The sequence below is a fragment of the Coregonus clupeaformis genome, chromosome 6 (assembly GCF_020615455.1).
Source record: "Coregonus clupeaformis isolate EN_2021a chromosome 6, ASM2061545v1, whole genome shotgun sequence".
Taxonomy (NCBI): Eukaryota; Metazoa; Chordata; class Actinopteri; order Salmoniformes; family Salmonidae; genus Coregonus; species Coregonus clupeaformis.
In genome coordinates, this window is record NC_059197.1 from 22,072,721 (window position 1) to 22,100,247 (window position 27,527).

The 27,527-nt window shown below is 41.0% G+C and overlaps 1 protein-coding gene across 4 annotated transcripts in view; it reads left to right on the forward strand.

Annotated features, from left to right (window-relative positions):
• Positions 1–27,527, forward strand: part of LOC121567984 (leucine-rich repeat and fibronectin type III domain-containing protein 1-like) — a 115,164-nt gene that overhangs the window by 58,363 nt on the left and 29,274 nt on the right. The window contains exon 2 of one of the 4 annotated variants that reach the window (XM_041878418.2): positions 4,390–4,443. The exons of 1 other annotated variant lie outside the window; for it this stretch is intronic. The gene's annotated coding sequence lies outside the window, so the exon portion shown is untranslated. Of the gene's footprint in view, positions 1–3,081; positions 4,444–24,921; positions 24,979–27,527 lie in introns of those variants that run through there. 2 more of the 4 variants (XM_041878417.2, XM_041878419.1) reach the window with 2 other exon arrangements.

Sequence of the window (27,527 nt, forward strand, 5' to 3'; positions counted from 1 at the left end):
CCACCCTGAAGGTATGGGCCTGGTCAGAGTGCCAACTGTGTAGAGGCCTGCTAGGAGAGCCATATGTTATCAGTTAAATCACAGTCAATGGAGGCCATTACTGCCACACTCCTGACTGGTATCTAATGAAAACCATGTCATGCTCCGCTGCCTTTGTTTTTAAACCAGTGATGTGAAGGAAATGGGAAACGACAGAGGTAATACTGCAATCAAACCTCACAGTTTCGCATGCAGCGCATTCCTGCAGCGCATTCCTGCAGCGCATTCCTGCAGTCAAACCTGTGATAAATAAAAATTGGGGAGTATAGGGCCGCCTCTCCATTTTCAGTTTATGAAAATGAATACTTCAGCGATCCACATCAAGGGAGAGATGTATGGAGCTTCAGAGAGGAGGTGTATACAACCAGTAGGTTCTTTAATATAATCAATAGGCTGGTCTGGACTCCTCCCATCCTTCCATATCTTACTGGTTCAGGCCAGGGTACTATAGGCCAAGATCAAATATGTTATTTTCATTACAGAAGGCTTTAAATTGGAGGCGTGGGCCCTGGCCTCAATGTTTGTGTTACCCTTGTGGCAAGTGAGGTTGACTGACTCATAGAGGAGTTACTGTATATGAGCTTTGCCCAGGTTTTCACACAGGGGTTTGTACTGTATACTGTAACACGTTCTCTCTCTTCAGTCAACATTCTCAAAGGTGTTTGAACAAGGATGTGATCACTACAGTTTTTACAATATGGGGAAAGGGGACCTCAATGGAGGAAGAAAGGAACTTGAAATATCTTTATTGGGATACTGTCAGTTCAATTGAATAGTCTAATACAGTACCTGCAATTACCAAAGAGGAATGTCCTCTGCAACGTCCATTTCCTTCAGTACTTGGACAAAGAGCAAAGCTTTTACAAAGCATCTGCTTTTGTAGCACTATAATCTGAGGCTTTGGCGCGGCACCAAACAAAGTGTTAGCTACGTATCTGTCTGCCTGAGGAACTGCATTGGTTGCACATGATGGCAGAGGACCCAGACTGGGCACATCTGGTAGGAGGAGAGAGAAACAATACACCATCCTGACACAGCTATGATTTACTTATCTAATGAATCATCAGCCTTTTACGCCAGCACCAGAAATTAGATAGTTTGAAGCGATGCATAAGTCTGAACACAGCTTTACCATTTATGCTCTTAAAGATGCAAGTCATCTATTTTCATCAGTCTTTGACTCCAGCACCAGAAAATAAGTCGTTTGAGGCAGTGTATGAGTCGGAGCATAATTGATGTGTTGAACCATGCTGTATCACTTGCCTTACTTATACTGTAAGTTATTTCTTATCGAAATACCATAAAAACCATTGCCAATGAGGCTTGTCTTCATATTTCCACTAAGAACATATTGGTTGTTTCATAGAGTTGCACATGACTGCCACCACACTGTCTACTATTAATAATGTCATCATAGTTTCATAAAATCATACTACACTCAACACAAACCCCAAAATGGTGTGGGAAGAAGTGGTTTTAGTATGCTCTTTATATAGGATTACAGCTGAGGTATGAATGATTCTACTGATTCTTGCAGTGCGAAGAATATCAATCGATTCCTTAACTGTTGGATGGCTCAGGGAACATTAACAGTGGTTGGACATTTCAGTGAAGTGTGGCATGCATGCATGGATAAAATTGTACTTCTCCCTGTCTTAAAGTGGTTTGCGAAAGTATTCACCCCCCTTGGCATTTTTCCTATTTTGTTGCCCCCCCCAAAGTCAATACTTTGTAGAGCCACCTTTTGCAGCAATTACAGCTGCAAGTCTCTTGGGGTATGTCTCTATAAGCATGGCACTTCTAGCCACTGGGATTTCTGCCCATTCTTCAAGGCAAAACTGCTCCAGCTCCTTCAAGTTGGATGGGTTCCGCTGGTGTACAGCAATCTTTAAGTCATACCACAGATTCTCAATTGGATTGAGGTCTGGGCTTTGACTAGGCCATTCCAAGAAATGTAAATATTTCCCCTTAAACCACTCGAGTGTTGCTTTAGCAGTATGCTTATTGTCATTGTTCTGCTGGAAGGTGAACCTCAGTCCCAGTCTCAAATCTCTGGAAGACTGAAACAGGTTTCCCTCAAGAATTTCCCTGTATTTAGTGCCATCCATCATTCCTTCAATTCTGAACAGTTTCCCAGTCCCTGCCGATGAAAACATCCCCACAGCATGATGCTGCCACCACCATGCTTCACTGTGGAGATGGTGTTCTCGGGTGATGAGAGGTGTTGGGTTTGCGCCAGACATTTTCCTTGATGGCCAAAAAGCTCAATTTTAGTCTCATCTGACCAGAGTACCTTCTTCCATATGTTTGAGGAGTCTCCCACATGCCTTTTGGCGAACACCAAACGTGTTTGCTTATTTTTTTCTTCCATAAAGCCAGCTCTGTGGAGTGTATGGCTTAAAGTGGTCCTATTGACAGGTACTCCAATCTCCGCTGTGGAGCATTGCAGCTCCTTCAGGGTTATCTTTGGTCTCTTTGTTGCCTCTCTGATTAATGCCCTCCTTGCCTGGTCCGTGAGTTTTGGTGGGCAGCCCTCTCTTGGCAGGTTTGTTGTGGTGCCATATTCTTTCCATTTTTTAATAATGGATTTAATGGTGCTCCGTGGGATGTTCAAAGTTTCTGATATTTTTCTATAACCCAACCCTGATATGTACTTCTCCACAACTTTGTCCCTGACCTGTTTGGAGAGCTCCTTGGTCTTCATGGTGCCGCTTGCTTGGTGGTGCCCCTTGCTTAGTGGTGTTGCAGACTCTGGGGCCTTTCAGAACAGGTGTGTGTATATATACTAATCATGTGACACTTAGATTGTACACAGGTGGACTTTATTAAACTTATTATGTGACTTCTGAAGGTAATTGGTTGCACCATATCTTATTTAGGGACTTTTCCATTATTTATTTTTTTGAATTTTTTGAAACAAGTAATTTTTTTCATTTCACTTCACCAATTTGGACTATTTTGTGTATGTCCATTACATTAATTCCAAATAAAAATCAATTTAAATTACAGGTTGTAATGCAACAAAATAGAAAAAACGCCAAGGGGGATGAATACTTTCGCAAGGCATTGTAGGTAACGGTAATGCTAGCCAATGGGCATCTGTAAAATGTTCATTTTCCAACAAGGAATTGCTAAATCATGCTGGATTTAGACAAATCCCCAAAATGTTAGCTTCCATGCTGATTTTATGTGTTGGAATCACATGCACATACTGTCAAGAACAGAATCGATATGAAACGGAAATAAATGTCATCTCAAAATAGAACCGAATCCCTAAAAAGTGAACCAATGTTGTTTTCAGTCTGTGCCCTTGTATGGATACAAGGGTTTTTCAAGGACATTCAAAGGCCCACCTCAATGTCACTGGTCATACTGAGTGATGGACCCACTATGTTTAGAGTTTGTCAGTCAGAGGTTTGCTGTGTAAACCTGTCTGCATTGGACACAGAATATGTATTATTATGGCAGGTACCAATAAGGGACCACTGTGGAGATCATAATCAAGATGGCTGCTGCGGCAATTACATTTGACAGAGGAGAATTGGAGCAATGCCTTTGTTATCAGTATCTCTGTAAAAGCAGGCAGGGAAAATAGTCTTCCTTTCTTCATCTCACAAACCTTCAATTAACGGTCATTGATAGCTGCATTGATCCTTCTCAGCCAGCTTGGTGGGGAGGGAGAAAGGAGATGGGTGAAATTTGATTCCTCTTCCTCTGTTGATAGAGTAACCGTGCATATCTCAAAAAGGTTAAACATTGGTGTTTACAGAGGCTAAATTGATATTTTAAGAGCAGTTTGTGCTGTTTGCAGTTGTGGGAAAATCTGAGGTGTATCTGGTATCTTTTTTCACTACGTACTGTCGGTCTATCACTTCGGTTATTCACCAGTTATTCTTATGTATTGTTGTGTTGTATTTCCTCAGAGCGTCACAGTACAGACTGTTCTGTACAAATGGTTAATTATCAAATTGAAAAGAGAGACACAAAGACTAGCTCTTGGTGACCATGAAATATGATTCAGAAGCATTTCTTTGTATCGCTGAAAGTTGGTAAATAACATCACTCAAGTGAAATAAAATGTTTAGAACAAGAACAAATAGGCTTGTGAAAATATATTTAGTTTTGTTTATGCAGATTTATAGTATTTGATTTGAAAAGAAGCGCTGTATAACTGTTTTAGAGTTACACGAACGTCAAATCACTTTGTGCTGAGCCCTGTTTGATGACATTAAAGATTGAACTATAAATTGAACCCTGTTTATGATTGTGACAGCAATACATGTGGCGGGATATTCTCCAAATGTTATTTGTGCCAGCACATTAAAGTGTGAGTGTTTGTTTTCTCTGCAGCCTGCTTTGAAGTCATCATTGAGAGAGAGGCATTTGAGAAGACTACAAATACTAGTGAGTGCCACCTTTTCAAATTGAAGCCACCTTATTTACATACTGTATGCAGTTCAGGCTAGCCCGGGGAGGAAGGAGTGAGACATGGCATTGAGAATGAAGATATACTAAAGAAAACCGAATAATAATAGCTAAAGAAAACAGGATAATGGAATGTCCTTATTCCCACTAAGTGTTTCTAAAAGCTATTCAAATAAAATATTTGTTAAACAGACACACCCGCACGCACACATGCACGCATGCACACACGCACGCACGCACACACACACACAGAGAGAGCTACACAACTCTGTTCCATACAGCGACATTCCCTTTCTGGTCCAGTGCAGCTATTTCAACACGACTGTGTTTTGTTATCCTCTCACATAGGCAGGGTTGGGCTGGTGCCACGGCTGTTGCCTCCCAGCCTGCGCAATGGGAGTCTGCTCCATTATCAGAGCTGCTGGCTCACCACCCTACAGCAAACCCAGCATCCTCTGCTCCGGCAGATTTCATTTCTTATCTCAATAGGGAAAACAGCCCCTCTAATGAACAACACAACCACCCTGGGCTGCTGTGAACATGGCTCCAGAATACATAGCTACAATAGATGGTTCTGATGAACTTATGAACAGAGGAAAGCACTGATATTCCTCTCAGGAATTTGCAGTTGGTAATAGATATTCAGGGGGATTTGCTATATAAATAATTATAACTGGGATAGGGCAAGGGGGAACCTCTCTCCAACGTTAATCCAGTGCCAGAGCAGCTGAGAGCAATGTTTTATAAGGGTCTGCCATCGATGACATATTGAATCCATAAAGAGGATCCCAAGTAGATGAAAATCAGTAATGTGTTGCTGCTGTGTACTCTGTGTTCTAAGACTTTAGGCTTTGAGTTATTGATTGCAGGTAGTTGAAGAAAGGCAATCATTTCAAAAGAGGATTAGTGATGAGCTCCTCACCCACAATGGTCTCTGAGTCACATTTCCTGCTTCTTTAAAGTGTGTCCATGTCACCTTAAAAAAAAGAAATCTGTATTTTTCTTGTAAAAAAAAAAGGGAATCATGGGAAAGGGCAGACTGTTTTACCTTACAAGACAAATGTAAAAATGCTTTGGTGGAACAAAATATGCAAGCTTTATACTATGAGACTAGATTTGGGAAATATTTTTGCAAGATGCTGTACACTTTTGTCCACTGAGAGGCCTAAGTCTTTTAGCTGAGCCTAAGCGTTCGACTTTTCCTCAGTTTTTTGTTGCTTTTTCTCACAGCTTCATCAATGTCATGCACAGCCATGGGAAAAGTAATTGTGTGTCAACTCTTCTAGGCCCTAAAACAAAAGTCATTATGAGAGTGGAAAGTAGTATGACCTGATATATCTTGGGTAAATTACTTTTCCCAATGTAGCCTACTGTATGGGCATCAGTTGTTAAGAGTACATGATCAGTAGTCTCTTTTCTTTTATAATGAGAAAGCTTAGAGTAGCTTCATGTCACTGACAATTTCTTCCTCATTCTTAAGCATGTGGCCTAAGCTTCTCAATAATAATTTATAGAAAGAATTAAAGTTAAAGGGGCAATCAGCTGTTGCTACATCCATTTTTGGACTTAATATAACTTATAAGAATATGAGCTTTGTTCAACTGTCGTACCCCATCAGAACCCTAAATATAAGATGGTTTTACTCCAATGTTTGTAAACAAAGTAAATGTAAACAAACACTATATAGCCTCAAAACATGGTTAAAGCTATAATTTTTATATCATGGATGGTCTATGAATTTCAGAGTGGTTCCATTTCTCCAGCCCTATCCCTCAGCTTTTTACCAAAACAAGGGCGGGGAGTACGCTTTGGTATTGTTTCTACTGCTGAGTTAAACTCCTATGTTTGTTATGTAGATATTTTCTGTGAATCAGTATTGTCAAAGCTTTCCAGATCTCTACAGGAAGAACAAAGACAGACAGTACAACACATCTTAATAAGCCAGGCCACACTATATATTAGATGGTTAGGGTTAGGTCTTTGAATTCTGCTCATGGACTAACAAAATACCTTCCTTATGTGTTGGCAGAAGTTGTACTTTACATATAATTACATCAAATCCCGAAGTGAAACTGTGAAATCAAGTTGTTACAGTACATAACACACTCAGTTGTATTACAGAATACATTATTTTACAATGGAAAATGCATACCTCAGATGGTGCATTTGTTTAGTGGTGTTGAGGTAAGTTTGTCAGTTCCTAACGATGACACTAATTAGGCACAGAGGACAATTGCGTTCCCTGCTACATATCTGATACCTTCAGAGACTGACAGAACAATGAACAGACTGACAGTGAAACCAACCATAATATTGTGTGTGTGGTACAAAGGACAGTGACATCATGTTGTTGACAAGATAAGGAACTTAGGAAACAATTCAGACAAAAAGAAAATGTGTTTCATTAAAAGTTTTTTTGGTAATTTAGATGCACTTGACCAGTCTAGACTGGAACAGCCCAGTTTTAAATTGAGCTGAAATCACATATGCAATATTTTGAGAAACTGCACCTACTGGTTTATAAATGATGTACCGGTAAGTGAAATGACATCATTTCTTCCTATGAAACAGCCTTAGCCTCTTCTATTTATGGAAATAGCCTACAAATACATTTTGTTGGAGATTTGTGTGTTTTTCACTCTGGGATAAAAAAAAAGGGAAATATCGACTCTAGTCTTCTCAGAAAATGGGATTTTGGCTGCTGTTGACATCAAATTCATCATCTGAAAACTCATACTTAGAATGTGTCTTAGGTCCCCAGACACTGGTTATTTAAAGCCTGCACTGCTGATTTCAATATTCCATAAGTTCAGAGAAAGTGACTGTCAGCTCATTTTAGAGTATGCTTATTCTATCCTGCTTTAAGTAGAAAATGAATACCTTACTCCATCCCATAATACTCTCACAGAACCTGCACAACAAAGAGCAGAGAAACAGTGTACCAGACCTGATCTATATTTAATTAATATCTAGCTAAAAACCCTTGTTGGTTTTTCAGTGAGCAGCAAATTGACAAATCAATGGGGGAAAATGGTACCATATGCCAGCTATTAATGCTCTTTGAAGCAGGGGTGAACTTGGGGGTATTTTTTCATTGAATTAGCTTTTAGTAAGTGACAACCCAGAGCTTCTGGTGTGCGATTTTATTAAGATAAGCAGGAAAGTGGATAAGCTGGCCATTTAAAAAGCGATTACCTTATCCTCACTTTTCTTGAGAAAGTGATTATGGTTTATTTTGGTGATGAATTGAGTGTAGGAAATGAGACTGACACCTCTGGAACGCAATTATTAGGTTTTGCAGATGACTGTGGTGCTATTTTCATTTGCCACCACACTAATAGCAGTCTTGTTTAAGCACCAACAACCTAGCAGAGGCTGCTAGGCAGAGCTAATAGAGTTTGCTTTTTCATTCATCTTCTTCTGTAGTCTGGTCATCATATCTGTATATCTCTGCCATTGTGAATCTAGCAGCATTATGGTGTGCTGCGGGGAATAAGCAATAGCAGCACATGACACAGACAGGTTGGTTCCAGTTATCATGTTGTATTGTGTGTATACCTTGTAGACAGACAACTGTCGGCAGATAGCTCTTATTATGGACTGAAATTATCTGAGCTGCATCCAGAGACAGACCTTAGCCTACTCTTGCATACGGCATGCGGTTCATTGACAAGCAGATCCTATTGTCTTTAATGGAAGGCATGCATTTATATTAACTGCTATCTAAGGGTTGCTATTGGGCAAAGACAAAAATGTTGACCATACAACCAAGGCATTAACTTTAGCTAATAATGTTAAACGTTTGATACAGTGCCTTCAGAAAGTATTCATACCCCTTGACTTATTCCACATTTTGTTGTGTTACAGTCTGAATTCAAAATTGATTAAATATGTTTTTTTCTCATCCATCTACACACAATACCCCATAATGACAAAGTGAAACAGCTCACCTGCTTTTACTCTATGATTTGACTATTAGATGTTTCTTTTGAAAAAAAAAATTTTTTTAAGGAGTAGTTTCACCATATTAAAATGAGAGTTCAGTTCACGTAACAGGGTTGACCTTAAAATGAGGGACATACGTAAATGAATCACTAATCACATGAAATAAATAATCATCTTCAGAAATGACTTTGTCAAAGCAACAAAATAACTAGGGCTTTACAATGATGGTGATTTTTTAAAAAGTGGGTTAAAATCTTCCTAGATGTGACACAGGGTTGAATTCTGGCACTTTAGCAGGCCTTTATTGTAACACCCTGGCTCGGGGACTCTATATGTTGAGCCAGGGTGTGTTCTTTCTATGTGGTGTATTTCTATGTTGGGAGTTCTAGTTTGTTTATTTCTATATTGGCCTGAGTGACTCCCAATCAGAGGCAACGAGTGTCAGCTGGGGCTGGTTGTCTCTGATTGGGAGCCATATTTAAACTGTCTGTTTTCCCTTTGTGGTTGTGGGTTCTTGTTCCGTGTTGGTCTATGTTACCTAGGACGTTACGAGTCGTTTTTTGTTTACTGTCCGTGTTTATCGCTAATGATAAATAAACATGTTCGTTCATCACGCTGCGCCTTGGTCCTCCTCTCTTAACGACGATCGTGACATTTATTCATATTAAAAATCGGATTTATTGAATTCTCCATGTGGTCTATTTTAAAGGGCACTTCATTTGATAAAACATGCTTTTAAAATTCAATATTGGTGCACAAGTTCTACTTAAAATATCAAAGGGACAAAAAAGGTATTCATTTCGTGGAATGACACAAATACTGATAATGCCTTAGTAAATCAAAGTGTAAAATATGGAGATGGCAGCATAACACGGATACTGGAGTTTCATTTCCTGTGTTAGATTGGGTTGCAGTGCGAAAGAAGTGCCACGATTTGTCCCTGTAGTGGCTGTCTGCCTGAGATCGATGGAGGGTTGGAGGAAATTGACAGGGGTAGCACTTATAGTTAGGAGTTATGAAATAGACCATATTGCTTTTTCGTATAGGGGCATCATTACACCAAAATCTGCATTTTCAAAACTGTTAATAGCTTTTGTCCATTTAAATTGCTGTTTTCACATCTTTTGTTTGCAGCAATTCAGTTGTCACCAGTTGAAGGCTTACACTGTAATTAAACAAGGGGGTGTATAACCAACCCTGATTACTCACACAATGGAGGCCGTTTTGGGAAAAGTGTAGGCCCCTACCTAACTACGGATTCATGAATTAATCCTCATTATCTGAATGACATGCATGTCTCAAACACAGTAGGGAAGCAGTTGGGAGAGCAATTTACTAAAACGTGTAGTAATAATAGCAGATTTTCATTTGCTGCCAAAAACTATTAAATGTGTTGTGATGTCACGAGAGGCTACACAGCTTTCAGCGGGATTGCTCAAGTAGTGCAAGGAGACCAGGTTCAACCAAAACAAGGATTTTATTAAAGGTCTTGGGAAACTAACGAAAGTATAACACAATTCTGTTCTCTGGTGGCTCTTAAGGGTTAACAGTTCAGGGATGTCTCTTCCACATCCAAAATCATAACTCTCCCTCGCTCAAATAACTTTTCCCCAGTCTTACTGTATTCCACGTTGCAGCTAGTGGCCAACCCAGCAAAACGTCCTTCCAAATGTCCCACACGTATTTCCACAGGTGCATATATCCAAAGGTGAGTATTTCCCCAAAGGTAAGTATCTCCAAATCCTTATATTCCTCATGGAAGTGGACGTGCAGCACTCTTGTCCTCCAGAGAGCCCAGCTTGGAGACCGTGTCTCTTCCCTTCAACAAACCTTCAGCTCATCAGCTCCTGATTGGTTTCAGCTGCGTGGGAAGATTGGCCATAGAGGGTTGGAGTTCCCGACCATACCAGCAGATGGAGCCATAGCTGTCTGGGTTTGCAGCCATCTCAGGGGGATGTAACGTCCCTCCAGGACACAGCCTCTCGTGACATCACATCACCCCCTCCTCGGGACCGACGTCCTCGTCGGGGTAAAGGCAGCGAAGAAGGCATCACGCCGGGAGAGGGCGTCCGCATTGCCGTGGTGCTTGCCAGCCTGCTCTCTCTTCAACTCCTCCACCTCTAGGACCAGGGACTCAGCCTCCTGTTGTCTCTCCTTGAGTTTCTTACTGAACGCATCAGCCTTGGTTTTAGCAGAGTTTAGCTTCTGTTGAGCAGCTTTCAGTTCCTTCTCTCTCTCTGCCTCCGCATTCTTCATCTTGTTCTCCAACACCTTGTACTTCTCCTCTGCCTTCTTCTGGACCTCCTTACTACTGCGCAGGGTCTCCTCACACTCCTCGATGGTCCTGCGCAGCCTCTCCAGCTCCTCCTGTTGCTTATGGAAGGAGCTCTGTTGGAGTTTAGCCTGGAGGATATCTAACTCTTCTGTCTTCAGGTCTAACTGTTGCTTTAACAAACGATACCTCTCAGCGGTCCCCTTCAGACCAGACAGTTCTTTGTCCAGATTCTGTAGCTCTGTCTCTGTGTCGGTCTGGGCACCTGCCATCCCTATCAGAGCCCGGGCGGGAGTGAGTAATTCGGAGGATTGCACCGGAGCCTTCCCAGGATGAGTCTTGCCTCTCCGTTTCCGCGGTACTCGGGTTATCCTCTCCTGAGACTCTCTCCAGAGTGGGTAAAAGGCTGGGCAGTCTCGTCCAATTAGGACAGGGACGGGGAGGGAATCAACCACCCCGCCGTCGTGTGTATGGTTCCCCGTGTGCTGGTCATTGTAAGTTCAGTAATGGGGTATTCTCTGGTGTCCCCATGGACACAGGAAACTGGGAGGACTTTCCCCGGGGTCAGACACGTTGGGCCCACCAAATCCTTACGCACCAGGGTGGCCCGGCTACCAGAATCCAGTAAGGCCTCCACATCATGGTGATTCACAGTTACCGGGCAGGTGGGGGGTCGATCTGGGCCGCCATCTACGACTCCCAAGAGCGAGGCAACACGGTGTGTGGGTGCTGAGCTGGAGGACTCCGCAGTGGGCATAGGTTCATCGGCTGGTTTCCCACACTGCCAGGAGATATGTCCCATCTCCCCACACCGGTAACACTGTCGAGTTTCCCCCCTCCTGGTGTACTCTTCTTGGACCCGCCTGGTTTCTGGCTACCCCTGGAGCCGGGATAAGTCCTGACGTGGCTGGGTTCGAGACCTTGGGGTCCTTTGGACGGGTTCTTCCCATTTGTGGTGGGGCCGCACTCCTGGGGTCTTTTCGGGAAGCATTCAGCATCTCCGCTGTGGCCTGGTACTTTTCCACAGCTTCCACGGTCAGATCAGCCGTGGTCAAGGCCTGTTGACTGATGAACCGTTTTGCCTCATAAGGCAGGGCGCGTAGGTAACGATCCACCACAACGGCCTCCACCACCGCCGCTGCTGTATTCCTCTGCGGATCCAGCCATTTCCTTGCGATTCGGACAAGTTCATGCATCTGCGCCCGAGGAGGTTGGTCTGGTTGGAAGGTCCAGCTGTGAAAGCGCTGGGCCATACCAAACTTTGTGAGTCCATATCTGCTGAGGATCTCAGACTTCAGGGCATCATAGTCAGTAACCTGGTCAGGGCCCAGGTCCCGGACAGCATTCAGCGCTTCCCCGGTTAGAAAGGGGGCTAACAGACCAACCCACTGTTGCTTGGGCCAGGCTTCCCTAGTGGCCGTGGCCTCAAATGCATGCAGGTATGCCTCAATGTCATCGGTAGCTCCCATCTTAGATATAAAGTCACTTGCCTTTATTGGGCGGGTATTTTGGACAACCCTCTGTCTCTGCAACTGCAATTCCTCTGCCTTCAGAAGGTTGGCTTTCTTTTGCTCCTCCAAGAGAGCCACGTTTGCTTGCATCTGGGCTTGCTGGCCAGCAACAAGGGCTTTCAATATGTCCTCCATTTCAGTCGGCGGGGAGCCTACGGCCAACTTGGAAAACTGGGTGATCAAACCTTCGGTATCCTCCTCTGACATGCACTATTAACGCTTGAGCGTGCCTGTGTTCTCCACCATCTGTGATGTCACGAGAGGCTACACAGCTTTCAGCGGGATTGCTCAAGTAGTGCAAGGAGACCAGGTTCAACCAAAACAAGGATTTTATTAAAGGTCTTGGGAAACTAACGAAAGTATAACACAATTCTGTTCTCTGGTGGCTCTTAAGGGTTAACAGTTCAGGGATGTCTCTTCCACATCCAAAATCATAACTCTCCCTCGCTCAAATAACTTTTCCCCAGTCTTACTGTATTCCACGTTGCAGCTAGTGGCCAACCCAGCAAAACGTCCTTCCAAATGTCCCACACGTATTTCCACAGGTGCATATATCCAAAGGTGAGTATTTCCCAAAGGTAAGTATCTCCAAATCCTTATATTCCTCATGGAAGTGGACGTGCAGCACTCTTGTCCTCCAGAGAGCCCAGCTTGGAGACCGTGTCTCTTCCCTTCAACAAACCTTCAGCTCATCAGCTCCTGATTGGTTTCAGCTGCGTGGGAAGATTGGCCATAGAGGGTTGGAGTTCCCGACCATACCAGCAGATGGAGCCATAGCTGTCTGGGTTTGCAGCCATCTCAGGGGGATGTAACGTCCCTCCAGGACACAGCCTCTCGTGACATCACAGTGTTTATTCGTAGTAATTGTTTGGACATACAGTTGCATGTCCAAACCATTTCTATAAACAAACACATTTAAACCAATAATAGGATATCCCTGTTTTTATACAAGTCTTTGGCTGAGCCATATCTCTTTGTTCTGTGACTGTACCAGTAAGTTGTTTTCACTGAAATCATTTCCAAACACTATTAGAGGAAAAACACAGACTGGACACGGTGAAAGTTAATAGTCAATGTTAAGGTCAATTTAGCAGAGTGAATCAATTTTAACATTTTTCTTTTTCTTTTCTGAAAGGTGTATTCCATCACAATAACCATCATTTAGTAAACACTGATTTTACAGAGTACTTGTTTGACTCATTTTTCATGTGTCAGTGCCATAGCCCACGCCCACAACACATCTCCTGAGTTGACAACCTCCTGCAGTGATAAACCTTGTTTGTAATCATTAATGTGAATGGGATTAGGCACTCAGTCAGAGATACTCTGTCCAATACAATACAAAAGGAAAGGAAATACAGTACAATTTAAATACATTCCAAAAAGTCATAAAGAGCAAGAGGATCAAACAACAAACATATTTGTCACCCATTGGTTAATTCACTGTACTAAGTAGAGGGCGTATGCTTGCACATCAAAGGGAGAATGACTGCAGCTGGTGTATTGCATGTGTACTTGATTGACCCTACAGATTGATGCCCCATTATGGTGCATTAGTGTGGTGATTACATTTGAATGTATGGTAAATACTGTTCCTACGCCTTGCATTCTGTAATGGACCCAGTATTCCATTGTATCTTCAGTATTCCATTGTATCTTCATTTGTAAGTGAAACTACCCTCTAATATTAAGCTTTGTTTGGAGCCATGTATTTCCATAGAAGATGATATGGACTTAAAGAAGGATGTGTAGAATTTATTGAGGTTTGTGAGGCTCAATGGCTGCTTGCACTAAATGACTGTAATGTGTGTCTAATATGCGGTTGCATTGGATGAAAAATGAACATGTTATTTACCAGGGCTGTTTATAATTGTGCATAACATAAAAGAAGCCACCTTCCTCTTGGATTTGTTATCTGTTCACCTTAAACAGGGCCGCCAACGCCATAGTAGATGCCTGGAAAACAGACAAATTATTAATTAAATAAATGGATTAATTTAAATTGCTTAATTTGCACAAGGGACCAGGAAGGAAATAATGAAAAGATGACACAATATTAACAGTTGCACAGGGGAGGACTTTTCTACCACTGTCTTGGGGTCCTGTATCATCACAGTTTACTGCTCAGTGCTCTCCCTGGATTTGGGTGATCGGTTCCCTCAGTGGTGGTTTTGCATTGTGCAGCTGAGCAGCTGGGTAATGTGCTTGATAGGCGCTGTAGCTCCTGTCGATGTTCCAGAGCTTGGGGTTAGACACAGCAGCTCAGTGCTAGCTAAACAAGCATGGTCCTGCTGACGGATAGAAAAGACAAAAAAGGAAATGACTGCCTCCACAGAAGAAACATACCCTAGTGATTATGCTAAACTAAAATGTTCCCCATCTCATGTATCTGTTGTTTTGAAAACTTGAATGTCTAAAATGTATTAACCTTGGCAGAGCACATTTCAGCAGAAAGACTTAGCATACCGTGTTGTTGGATCTCCTAAGATAGAGCAGTTGGCTCTCCTGAGACAGAGCAGATGGCTCTCCTGAGACAGAGCAGATGACTCTCCTGAGACAGAGCAGATGACTCTCCTGAGACCGAGCAATTGGCTCACCTGAGACAGAGCAGATGGCTCCCCTGAGACAGAGCAGTTGGCTCTCCTGAGAGTTTCCAGATCAAGACATATGTGGTGGATTCTGACACCTGCCATATTGATACTGTAATTACTCAGGAACCAGTAACCGATGCATTCATTATAAACACATGCCAAAAAATTCCTAAATCAAATAAAGTAAATGTAATACATATGCAAATGAGGAGTATAAACATGACAAGCTGAAACAACATAATAGACACCCTGGTCTCTGTGTAGGAAATAAAGCCTCCTCATTGTGCTGCAAAACAAGAGGAACTATCAATTATTCAGGACCTCTCTGATGGCGGCCCATTTATAGTCGCTTTCTTTAGTCTGGCTGGACACTTTCCTTCTGCTTTCTTCCTCTATGTTCTGACTGACTTAAAATGGCAGCAAAATGCATGTGACCACTGAGCAGGACTTTGTCTTCGCTGCCCTAATGTTTAATTTATACATTACACTACTCTGCCTATATCGGGTATGCTTCATGTAGCCCTAAAAGCAAATGGAATATGAAAACGAATGTGAAGGGAAAAAATAATATGGACGATTATTACTGCAATATGTAAATAATAAAGTGAAGTTTTGCCTCATATGGTGCCACGGTGCGAGCATAAGACGGAGGATGGAGCGTTCATTTATTATAATAATAATAATAATGTAAGTTACTCAGTCTACCCCATGAAGGAAACGTATTCTTCAGACTGTACAGATGTCAGCCTCTCCTCCTCCCTGTCCTTTCATCTGTGGTCATGAAAGCGTTTTGCTGCTAGCTAGCCAGGGTCAGGCCAGAGATGAAGATGTAACCATCCCAAGGGTTTGACTTTTTGGGGAAAGGGCACGCACCTCTTGTCTAGCTGTCTAAAACTGTTAGGGGAATTCAAACAACCCCTGCATGTGGATGTTTATTGGCATTGTAAAACTTTAACGTAGCCTTCCAAGGCATTTAATAAAGCACCGCGGGAGAACTCGTGACAAGGCTTGAGATATATTTGGGTATTTGTTAGCAAGCAGGTAGCCGCCTCCATTTGATGTGCAAATGTAATCACCCACAGCCTTTACATGTACTTCAATTACTGTACCTGCCTGTGATAGTCTATCATATTGACACAGTGCATTCAATCTATGATGTGATACTAACTACTGATTGTGGTGCACAAATATTTCAAGTAACTCTTTTTTTATCTAGCACACGATTGCTTTTGTGAAATGCCTTCCTCTCCATCTGGTAAGGCCTGTATTGTGAAATCACTAAAGTCTGTAAGATTGTCACAAGCACTAGATCACTTTTTAAAAAATATGATCGTATGATTATAGGCGTAATAAATTTGCCCGGGGTCATATGTAGAGAAATAAGTTCCTTGATGCTGACAGCCAGTATCCCATTCTATGCTCGACTGACGGCCGCTGAGCAGTTTTTAAATCCTGTTTGTCGTTGAATAGCTTTAAGAAAATATGCAGTCATCAGGACAGCTAAATAAACAAATTGAGGCGTAGTCCACTCACTTTGAACAGAGAAGTTACCCAAAGACATGGATCGATATTGCCTCTAATCACTTTGCTACTGTGACTCTACCTGACTGCTTAAATCCTTTCCCAAAAGACCAAGGTGAGGAAGGAGCCCAGTGTTTCACACACATTTCCCCACGGGGCAAGCATTCAGCGGCATTATTGGTAATTCTGCTACATCATTGAAATACATTTAAAGATAAATATCTCAAAAAATACATCAAAAGCTGGAATGCAAATTGTGTTTAACAGAGAGCATCCAATCTGAAAATGTGTCTGATCCCTCCTTGTCTGAAACACCTACAGATGTAGGATCTTAATTTGAGCCAGTTTGCTACAGCAGGAAAATAATCCTGCAGCAACATGAAATGTGAATTATGTGTATTATACATAATGGACATTTGTAAGTGGAAATTACAAATGTTAGAAGCCTTTTTAAACCTCGAATACACTACACGTTTGCATTTCCTGCTATGCAGGAAAATTCTCAGCAACAAAAGAGTAATCAAATTAAGATCCTACATCAGTAGGCACCAATGATGTACAGTGCCTTCAGAAAGTATTCACACCTCTGGACTTTTTCCACATTTTGTTGTGTTACGGCCTGCATTTAAAATGGATTAAATTGAGATTTTGTGTCACTGGCCTACACACAATACCCCATAATGTCAAAGTGGAATTATGTTTTTAGAAATTGTTACAAATGAATTAAAAATATACACTGGAGTTGCTTACCAAGACGACATTGAATGTTCCTGAGTGGCGTACTTACAGTTTTGACTTAAATCGTCTTTAAAATCTATGGCAAGACTTGAAAATGGCTGTCTAGCAATGATCAACAACCAACTTGACAGAGCTTGAAGAATTGTACAAATAATAATGTGCAAATATTGTACAATCCAGGTGTGCAAAGCTCTTAAGAGACTTACCGAGAAAGACTCACAGCTGTAATCACTGCCAAAGGTGATTCTAATATGTACTGACTCAGGGGTGTGAATACTTGTGTCAATTATATATTTATGTATATAATTTAATACATTTGAAAAGAAAATCTAAAAACATGTTTTCACTTTCTCATTATTGGGTATTGTGTGTAGATGGGTGAGAAAATATTTAATCAATTTTTAATTCAGGCTGTTACACAACAAAATGTGGAATAAGTCAATGGGTATTAATACTTTCTGAAGACACTGTATATAAACTCTGGATTGCTGATGCTATGTATTGGCTATTGAGAGGCTTTGAAGCCACCGGTCGGCATTATTGGTACTCCCCAGTAGGAGAAGTCCTCCAAAGGATAAATGGAATTTTACAGTATTTCAATTAAATGTTTAAAGGACAAAATTACATGTATTTAAGTATTTTTTGGTTGTAGTGGGGGGGACAGTAACATTAGTAATAAAACATTAAAAAAGTACTTTAAGAAATGTTTAGCTCACATGATATCATTTCAAAGTATGCATTAAGGTGTCTGTAATATAATACCTGTGTGGCAAAAATGAATGTAGACATTAATAAATGCTTTTCTATAGCTTCCCAGAAATGTTTTACAACTGTGGGGGAGTGCCAAGATGGAGGCATGGTGGCTTCAACACAGCGCCCCCCTATAAGTAATCTAGTGTATATATATAAATCATTGATATGCACTTCCCTTGACAACCAAAACAGTTTTCTGCTAAAAGTTGTCATGGTAAAATACGCAGGATTCCTTTATTGGTCATTAGCCATGAACCAGTGGCCATGTTCAGAGGTGCATCTCACGCTGAAACAGTCTGCTTGTAGAGCAGAACCAGACTAAAGCATCTGGATAGCAGGTTGATTAAATTCCCTCTGTACTCATGTTACCTTGTGTCCTCTCCTTTCGACAAATAAATTGGAGGGAACTGACCTTTCGTCAGATATGCATGGCAGGTTTCAAGTGTTTAGGCTTGAGGAACCAAGCATTTTAACTTCAATTAATCATATTAATGCTGTTACTGTAAGTGACATCCTCTCAGTGGTTTACTGCACCATCCCTAGCCGTTGCTCAGTCTCCTCAACAGTACCCATGTTTAGCTGTGTGGTGAACAACACTACCCCCTGACCTACAGCCAAACTCACTTAGATTGCTTCATAATAGGAAGGTCCAACAGGGGACTTCTGTTTACTTTTGTGGCACTCAAAAGTAGAACAAGATTGCCTGCAACTTCTGAGTGGAATGGAGTACTTGTGTCGGACTGTGAGGAAGAATCAAATTTGTGAGGTACCGATAGTGGGGGCAAACTCTGGGGAATAACCTCAGCTCACCATCATATAAGCCCTATAGCATACTCTCTAGGAAGCCAGTGAAGTGTAAGGAACTCAGGACTAACATGCTTATATTTCTGGTTGCAGTCAGGCTATTCCAGTCTACACGCACGAGTACATTGAGACTCTTTACGAATGCACTGGAGCAGCTTGATGGTGTGGTATCCGCGGTTCTCCAATATCAATGTTAAGCATGCCAAGAGAAGTCAGCTTGGATACTGTCAAATGTGCTTACTAATTCTAACCCATTGCCCTTGGTTAAACACTCAGTGGCCAGTTTATTAGGTGCACCACCCTGTTCACAAAAATGGTTTGCTCCTACAGACAGGGAGTCACGTGGCCGTGGCTTACTATATAAAGCAGGCAGACTGGCATCGAGGCATTCAGTTACTGTTCAATTGAACATTCGAATGGGAAAAACAAGTGACCTAAGCGACTTTGAGAGTGGTATGATCGTCGGTGCCAGCGCGCCAGTTCCAGTATCTCAGAAACAATCGTCCTACTGCGCTTTTCATGCACAACAGTGTCTAGGGTTTACCGAGAATGGCGCGACAAACAAAAAACATCCGGTCAGCGGCAGTCCTGTTGGCGAAAACAGCTCGTTGATGACAGAGGTCGAAGGTGAATGGCAAGAATCGTGCAAGCTAACAGGCGGGCCACAAACTGGCAAATAACGACGCAGTACAACAGTGGTGTGCAGAACGGCATCGCGGAGCGCACAACTCGTCGGTCCTTGTCACGGAAGGGCTATTGCAGCAGATGACCACATCGGGTTCCATTCCTATCAGCTAAAAACAAGAAGAAGCGGCTCCAGTGGGCACGCGATCACCAACACTGGACAATTGAGGAGTGGAAAAACATTGCCTGGTCCGACGAATCCCGGTTCCTGTCAGGATTTGGCATAAGTAGCATGAGTCCATGGCCCCATCCTGCCTATTGTCAACGGTACAGGCTGGTTGTGGTGGTGTAATGGAGTAACAAATGTTACACATATACTGTAGGCACTTACAAAGGAGACAAAAGTGAACTGACACTAAGGGTATGTTTGGTCTATTATCTGTGAACTTTATGTTTATTATTTTCACTGAAACCTCTGTCAATGCTGTATCTTTAATTAGTGGGGGCTGATGGGAGAAAAGGGGTGATAACAGACCTGTTGGTTTATCACCTGGGAAAAGGAGAGTAATGCCGCTGCTGGGGAGTCTGTTTGGGACCTAGGTTCGCAAGGATAATAATACTTATTTTTTTTAAATATTTTTTTAGGGGGTAGATCAGCTTTAATATTGCAGATAGATTGTAACTTCCATCAATGTAATTGTCTGCATCACTTCCAATCCCCCATATGTTTTTTTCTTGCAAATATATATATATATATATATATATATATATATATATATATATATATATATATATATATACACATATATATATATATATATACACATATATATACACATACATACATATACATACACATATATATATATATATATATATATATATATATATACACACATATCCTTTAAAAAAAATATATTTCCCTTTATTACTTTCCAACCCCACCACCCCTTCCCTAATTGGAGTAAACTAGTGAACAACAATGCTTAGGCCTCTACTTCCAGCTTATATATACTATATACGTTTTATGGACACAGTCAATTTTACAATAATTATATTTTGTTTGTTTTTACTCCTGAACTTCCTCTACCCTCAACCTCTCCGATCATTTTCATGATGTCCATCCGGTTTGCTTCTATATGCCATATCTTTCTAACTGTGCTCTTTCACAAAAGCTCTCAACCTATAACCTACAGTGAGGGGAAAAAAGTATTTGATCCCCTGCTGATTTTGTACGTTTGCCCACTGACAAAGACATGATCAGTCTATAATTTTAATGGTAGGTTTATTTGAACAGTGAGAGACAGAATATCAACAAAAAAATCCAGAAAAACGCATGTCAAAAATGTTATAAATTGATTTGCATTTTAATGAGGGAAATAAGTATTTGACCCCCTCTCAATCAGAAAGATTTCTGGCTCCCAGGTGTCTTTTATACAGGTAGCGAGCTGAGATTAGGAGCACACTCTTATTTTATTTATTTAACCTTTATTTAACCAGGTAAGCCAGTTGAGAACAATTCTCATTTACAACTGCGACCTGGCCAAGATAAAGCAAAGCAGTGCGATAAAAACAACAACACAGAGTTACATATGGGGTAAAACAAAAAAGTCAAAAAATACAACAGAGAATATATATACAGTGTGTGCAAATGTAGCAAGTTAAAGGGAGTGCTCCTAATCTCAGTTTGTTACCTGTATAAAAGACACCTGTCCATAGAAGCAATCAATCAATCAGATTCCAAACTCTCCACCATGGCCAAGACCAAAGAGCTCTCCAAGGATGTCAGGGACAAGATTGTAGACCTACACAAGGCTGGAATGGGCTACAAGACCATCGCCAAGCAGCTTGGTGAGAAGGTGACAACAGTTGGTGCGATTATTCGCAAATGGAAGAAACACAAAATAACTGTCAATCTCCCTCGGCCTGGGGCTCCATGCAAGATCTCACCTCGTGGAGTTGCAATGATCATGAGAACGGTGAGGAATCAGCCCAGAACTACACGGGAGGATCTTGTCAATGATCTCAAGGCAGCTGGGACCATAGTCACCAAGAAAACAATTGGTAACACATTACGCCGTGAAGGACTGAAATCCTGCAGCGCCCGCAAGGTCCCCCTGCTCAAGAAAGCACATATACAGGGCCGTCTAAAGTTTGCCAATGAACATCTAAATGATTCAGAGGAGAACTGGGTGAAAGTGTTGTGGTCAGATGAGACCAAAATCGAGCTCTTTGGCATCAACTAAACTCGCCGTGTTTGGAGGAGGAGGAATGCTGCCTATGACCCCAAGACCACCATCCCCACCGTCAAACATGGAGGTGGAAACATTATGCTTTGGGGGTGTTTTTCTGTTAAGGGGACAGGACAACTTCACCGCATCAAAGGGACGATGGACAGGGCCATGTACCATCAAATCTTGGGTGAGAACCTCCTTCCCTCAGCCAGGGCATTGAAAATGGGTCATGGATGGGTATTCCAGCATGACAATGACCCAAAACACACGGTCAAGGCAACAAAGGAGTGGCTCAAGAAGTAGCACATTAAGGTCCTGGAGTGGCCTAGCCAGTCTCCAGACCTTAATCCCATAGAAAATCTGTGGAGGGAGCTGAAGATTCGAGTTGCCAAACATCAGCCTCGAAACCTTAATGACTTGGAGAAGATCTGCAAAGAGGAGTGGAACAAAATCCCTCCTGAGATGTGTGCAAACCTGGTGGCCAACTGCAAGAAACGTCTGACCTCTGTGATTGCCAACAAGGGTTTTGCCACCAAGTACTAAGTCATGTTTTGCAGAGGGGTCAAATACTTATTTCCCTCATTAAAATGTAAATCAATTTATAACATTTTTGACATGCGTTTTTCTGGATTTTTTTGTTGTTATTCTGTCTCTCACTGTTCAAATAAACCTACCATTAAAATTATAGACTAATCATGTCTTTGTCAGTGGGCAAACGTACAAAATCAGTAGGGGATCAAATACTTTTTTCCCTCACTGTATATACTTTTTATGAACACGGTATGCTTTACATTTTTTATCTTGTTGTTATTAGTTGTTGTTAGTTGTTATTAGTCCCATCCTTCAACTCCATTCAACACCACCCATCTATCTCTTAACACCATCCATATTGGATTTCTATTTGCCATATATTTTTCAACTGTACTGTGATGTTTTACAAAAGTTCTGAACCCTTCTATTGTCATTGTTTCAGATTGTAAATTGAAAATAAACATTTTTGCTAAAAGTATTATTGATTGATTGACTACGACTTTTCAGATCACCCAGTAGTGCTATCTGCAGGGTTAGCTCCAGGTAAACATTGCAATCCTTTAGCCATTCCTGGACCTGTGTCCAAAAACAAGATACAAATGGACAGTACCAAAACAAATGATCTAATGATTCTGTCTCTTCGCAGCAAAATCTGCAGAGCTGGGAAGATTGTATCCCCCATATAAATAACATTATATTGGTAGCAAGAATTTTATATAATAATTTAAATTGAAAAATTATAAGTTTTGAATCCGGCGTCGTTTTGCGTATCAGTTCATAAACACTATGCCATGGAATCGGTACGTCAAAAATCTCTTCCCAACTATTTTGCAGTCTATATGGGACGGCTGTCAATCCTTTGGTCCTTAAATGAAACTGGTATACTTTTTTATTTATCACAATTCTTTTTAACCAATTATGTTCTTTAATGCAGGGCCGACAGACAAGTTCCTTACTTTTTCCCCCTTCCACTTTCCTCTTCAATTTTTGTGGTAAAGCTGCAATTATTTGGTTATAATTTTGGGTAGAGCAGACATTTCCATATGTTTTTGTTAGCTGCATGTGCGACAACTCCATCAGTCCTACCTATGATATCATTTATGAAGATTATACCTTTTTTAAACATTTTTTCCAAATATAATGTTTTTTTTATCAATTACTATATTTGAGTTTAACCACAATATTTGTTGCATTATTTGTTCTGTCGTTTCTGGAGGATTAAATTGAAATTGCAACCAACTTTCTATGGCTTGTTTTAGAAATAGTGATATTTTCGAATAACTGAAAGTGAGAGGGTGTAATCTGAATAAAGGGAAAAAGGCCATTCTTGAACATTGGGTGAGACAATCTTACTAATTTGCTAGAGAACCAGTTCGGATTTAAGTATAACTTTTGTATGTCTGAAGCTTTTAGTGTAGGTCTAATGCTTTAATATTTAATAATTTCTGTCCTCCGAATTCATATTCATTATATAAATAGGCCCGTTTAATTTTGTCTGGCTACCGTTCCAAATAAAATGTTTATTTCTCATATAATTTTAAAAAACTGTTCGGTAGGCGTAGGCAAGACCATAAGCAAATAGATAAACTGGGATAATACTAAAGAGTTAATCAGGGGGATTTTTCCACAAATTGACAGGTATTTACCTTTCCATGGTAGCAAGATCTTATCTATTTTTGCTAACTTTCTATTAAAATGTGTTGGAGTGAGATCATTTATTTAATTTGGGATATGTATTCTGAGTATATCCACATCACCATCAGACCATTTTATTGGTAAACTACATGGTCATGTAAAAATTGTATTTTTTTGTGATCCAATACGTAATCTAGTAAATTTATCATAATTTGGTTGTAATCCAGAGAGGTTAGAAAATGTATCTAGATCCTCTATGAGGCTGTGGAGGGATTCAAGTTGTGGATTTAACAGAAAACATGAATCATCAGCGTACAATGACGCCTTTGTTTTTAAGCCCTGGATTTCTAATCCCTTGACATTAATGTTGGATCTGATTTTAATAGCTAACATGTTGATGACCATAATAAATAGATATGCCGATAGTGGACAACCTTGTTTCACTCCTCTTGACAGTTTAAAACTTTCAGAGAAATAGCCATTATTTACTATTTTACACCTAGGGTTACTATACATGATTTTAATCCATTTTATAAGAGATTCTCCAAAATTGAAATGCTCCAGGTATGCTCCCCCCCCATTCCCTTTTCTACACAACTTAATATAGAATTGTTTAATGAGTTTCCTGTAAACAATATATATATATATTATATTCCTTCTCTTGAGCCATGTAAATATTTTTCTTCTTTTGTTATTATCTGCTAAGCCATTACAATTATAACTGGCTATACTTATTTCACCACATACCATAATGAGATACAAGTTTCAAATCTATTTATCATTATATATGTTTGTAAATTTATCAATAAAAAAATACCATAGTGATTGAGTGTCCATATAGCTGTACCATGATATTTGCATTGCTACTAAGTAACCCTCCAATTGTTCTCCACTATTCCCCCCGCTAAAGCCCCTCCCCATCCCAAGTTGGGCCGTCATCCCAGTGATCGGCATACCACCCCAGTCCCCCCGGATCCCTAGGCCCCATCCATCGAAAACAGCACACAGTGCCACCCACAAAACAGAAGCAGGTCAACCTCCAATGCTCTCACCTCAATATATATATAGCTATTTAAAAATATATATCTATTCAAATATCTTGCATATCTTCATTTCTATCATTATCAATTAATATGTGTAATTATGTCAGCAGTTCATGTGAGGATAATTTGTAGAGAAATTATTATTTGAAGTGTTGGTTTAGAGCGCTGATATGTGTCTGGAATACGTGTTATGTGTACCTGGTCCGACGTGCGTCTCTAACCAGTGGAGTATACCCGATATCGCCATGGATTTTACAGGGAGTTGTTGAAGGGTTGAAGTCATCGGTGCGAAGGAGGATCACTTATGTCATGGTGAGCTCAATCTTTTTTCTGTGTTGTTTTTGTTGCCACACTGATGTTTCTTTACTTTCTTAAGGCTGGGGAAGTTTGTTTTCTGTTGGGGGGATGGCCAACACAATCCCAAGAGAAGGGAGATGGAGCAGTGTTTCCACTCGGAAGAAGGCTAGATAGAGGGGTAAAATGGAGTCCCTTGAGAAGGCAAGAAGTAGATGTATGTTAGTAGAAATGCAGTATTATCATAAGGAGACGTACAGTATACTTGGATGACGGAGGAGGAATGGAGGGAAAAAGAGAAGCAGAGGAGGTCTAAGAGAGAGAGGGAGGAAGATTGTGAGCTTGAGTCGGTAAAAAATGGCGGGAAAAAAGGAGAAGGTTTGTTAAAGAAGAATGGTAGGAAATGTAAGCAAAGTGAGCTGAAGACAGGAGGAGAAATGGAAGTGAATGAGGGTGAAGTATCGGAGGTGGTAGGTGTGGTGAAGTGCTCAGAGCCAGAGGCTTGCACAGAGGGTCAGGATAAAGATGAGTCTGTGACAGTAGGAGTGAAGTTTTTGGAAAAAATGGACCCTTGCCTTTTGGCTGATCCATTTGTGGTTTCAAGATGGGTGAAAAAAGCGTTGGGTATAGTGGAATCGGTGAGGGTAACCAGAAGTGGTCTAGTGATAATTGTATGTGTTTCTGTTGGGCAGAGGGAGAAGGCGCTCAGAGTTAAACAAATGGGGGAAACAATTGTGAATTGTTTCGCTCTCAAGAAAAGGGCGCCATTGAAAGGAGTGATTACTGGGGTAGCAGTAAATGGAAAAGTGGACCAACTGAAGGGGAAGATTCCCGGTGTGTGTGATGCTCGTCGTTTGGTGCGACGCAAACAGGGTTGCGAGAGTAGGGAAACAGAAGAGTCATTGTCTGTTAATTTTAGTTTTAAAGTTGAGTCTTTGCCTGACAAAGTGAAGTTAGGCTATATAAGTTATCCTGTACGAGCTTATGTGCCGAGTACATTACGATGTTACAGGTGTCAAACTTATGGGCGTTTGGCAGCAGTATGTAGGAGGGAGGTGTGAGAAGTGTGCAGAAGGACATGAGACAAAGGAATGTGAAGCATTGGGGAAAGTAGTGGTATGTGCTAATTGTAGGGGTGGCCATGGGGCTGGGGATCAGACATGTCCCGTGCGAGAGAAGCAGGTTGAGGTTTCCAGGGTAAGAGTAGAGAAGATGTTGTCATATGTGGAGGCAGTGAAGAAAGTAGAGGAAGATGGGTCAAGGGGGGGGAGTGGTGAGAGTAGGAGATATATACCAGTACAGTGGGATAGGCAAGCAAGTGATATATGTTTCAGTAAGATTGGGTTTTTAGCATTTATAGCAATGGTTATTAATTGTACTGCAGGGATGGAACGCAAATCGAAGAAAATTGAGGTTGTGGTGGCAGCTGCAGAGAGGTATTTGGGTGTGTGAGATTTGACATCAGAAGAGTTACAGGGAGTGTTAAGTGGTGATGTCCCATCATTTCAGGTTGAGGGCATGAGGTAGGAGTGAATATATTTAAATAGTGGAGAAGGGTGGGGTTAATTATTAGTAATAATTTTGAATTTGTGAGTGTAGTGTTAGATGGTAGGGAATTTCTTTGCTTTGCTTTGTTTTATTTTATTATTCAAGAAAAAGATAAGGGAGTTGTACTCCAGTCTAGTAGGTGGCGGTAATGCAACAAATTGGATGCCAACCGCTGTTAAACCTCATTGAAGAATAAGAAGAAGAATACATTTTTTGTTGGAGTTTTATGACTTTGAGTTCTGCGCTCTTGCCACGGTGTCACGGATGGATTAGATTTCTATTGGATTTGGGATTATGAACGGACAATTATTGGATGTTTTAGTTACGGACTCATTGTGAAAAGTATGTGTTTTTGTTGTCTGGGCCTGAACGTTGTACAGTATACGGTAATTTTGAGTTTTGCACTATAATATTTCTGTGTGATTATTTTGTAACATTTAAATAAGGGGTACAAAGAAATTCTAAGGCTTTAGTTTCTCTATAGTTATTTTCAGTTTTCTATAGTTTGAACCTGTTTTATGTAGCTTTTATTGCTGTGAATCAGGGTGAACGTTACAATGGTGTGGGGAATGTTTTCCTGGCACACGTTCAGTTCCTTGATACCAATTGAGCAAATTTTGAACGCCACACCTTGTAGAATCCATGCCCTGAAGAATTCAGGCTGTTCTGGAGGCAAAGGGGTTCCGACGCTGTCCTAGATGAGGGATAGCTGTTGTTAAAATCTGAGGAAATATGCATGCCAAGTCACATACAGTACAAGAATGAAACAGCTTGTCAAGTCTTTCGCTTTCCATCAAGCGCAGAGGCTCAGGTGCAAACACAGTATAACCGCCAAAGCATCCAAATCTGTTCTGGATACTTGACATAACCCATTTCATTCTGATGAAGCACTTATTTTTCCATCACTGTTGGAGGGAATCTCTCAAGGCTTGATAAAGAGTAAAATACATTTCTATAACTGCCCTCCTGTATCATACGATCACGAGAAACAATGAGCATATTTGAGGCCCACGTTAACA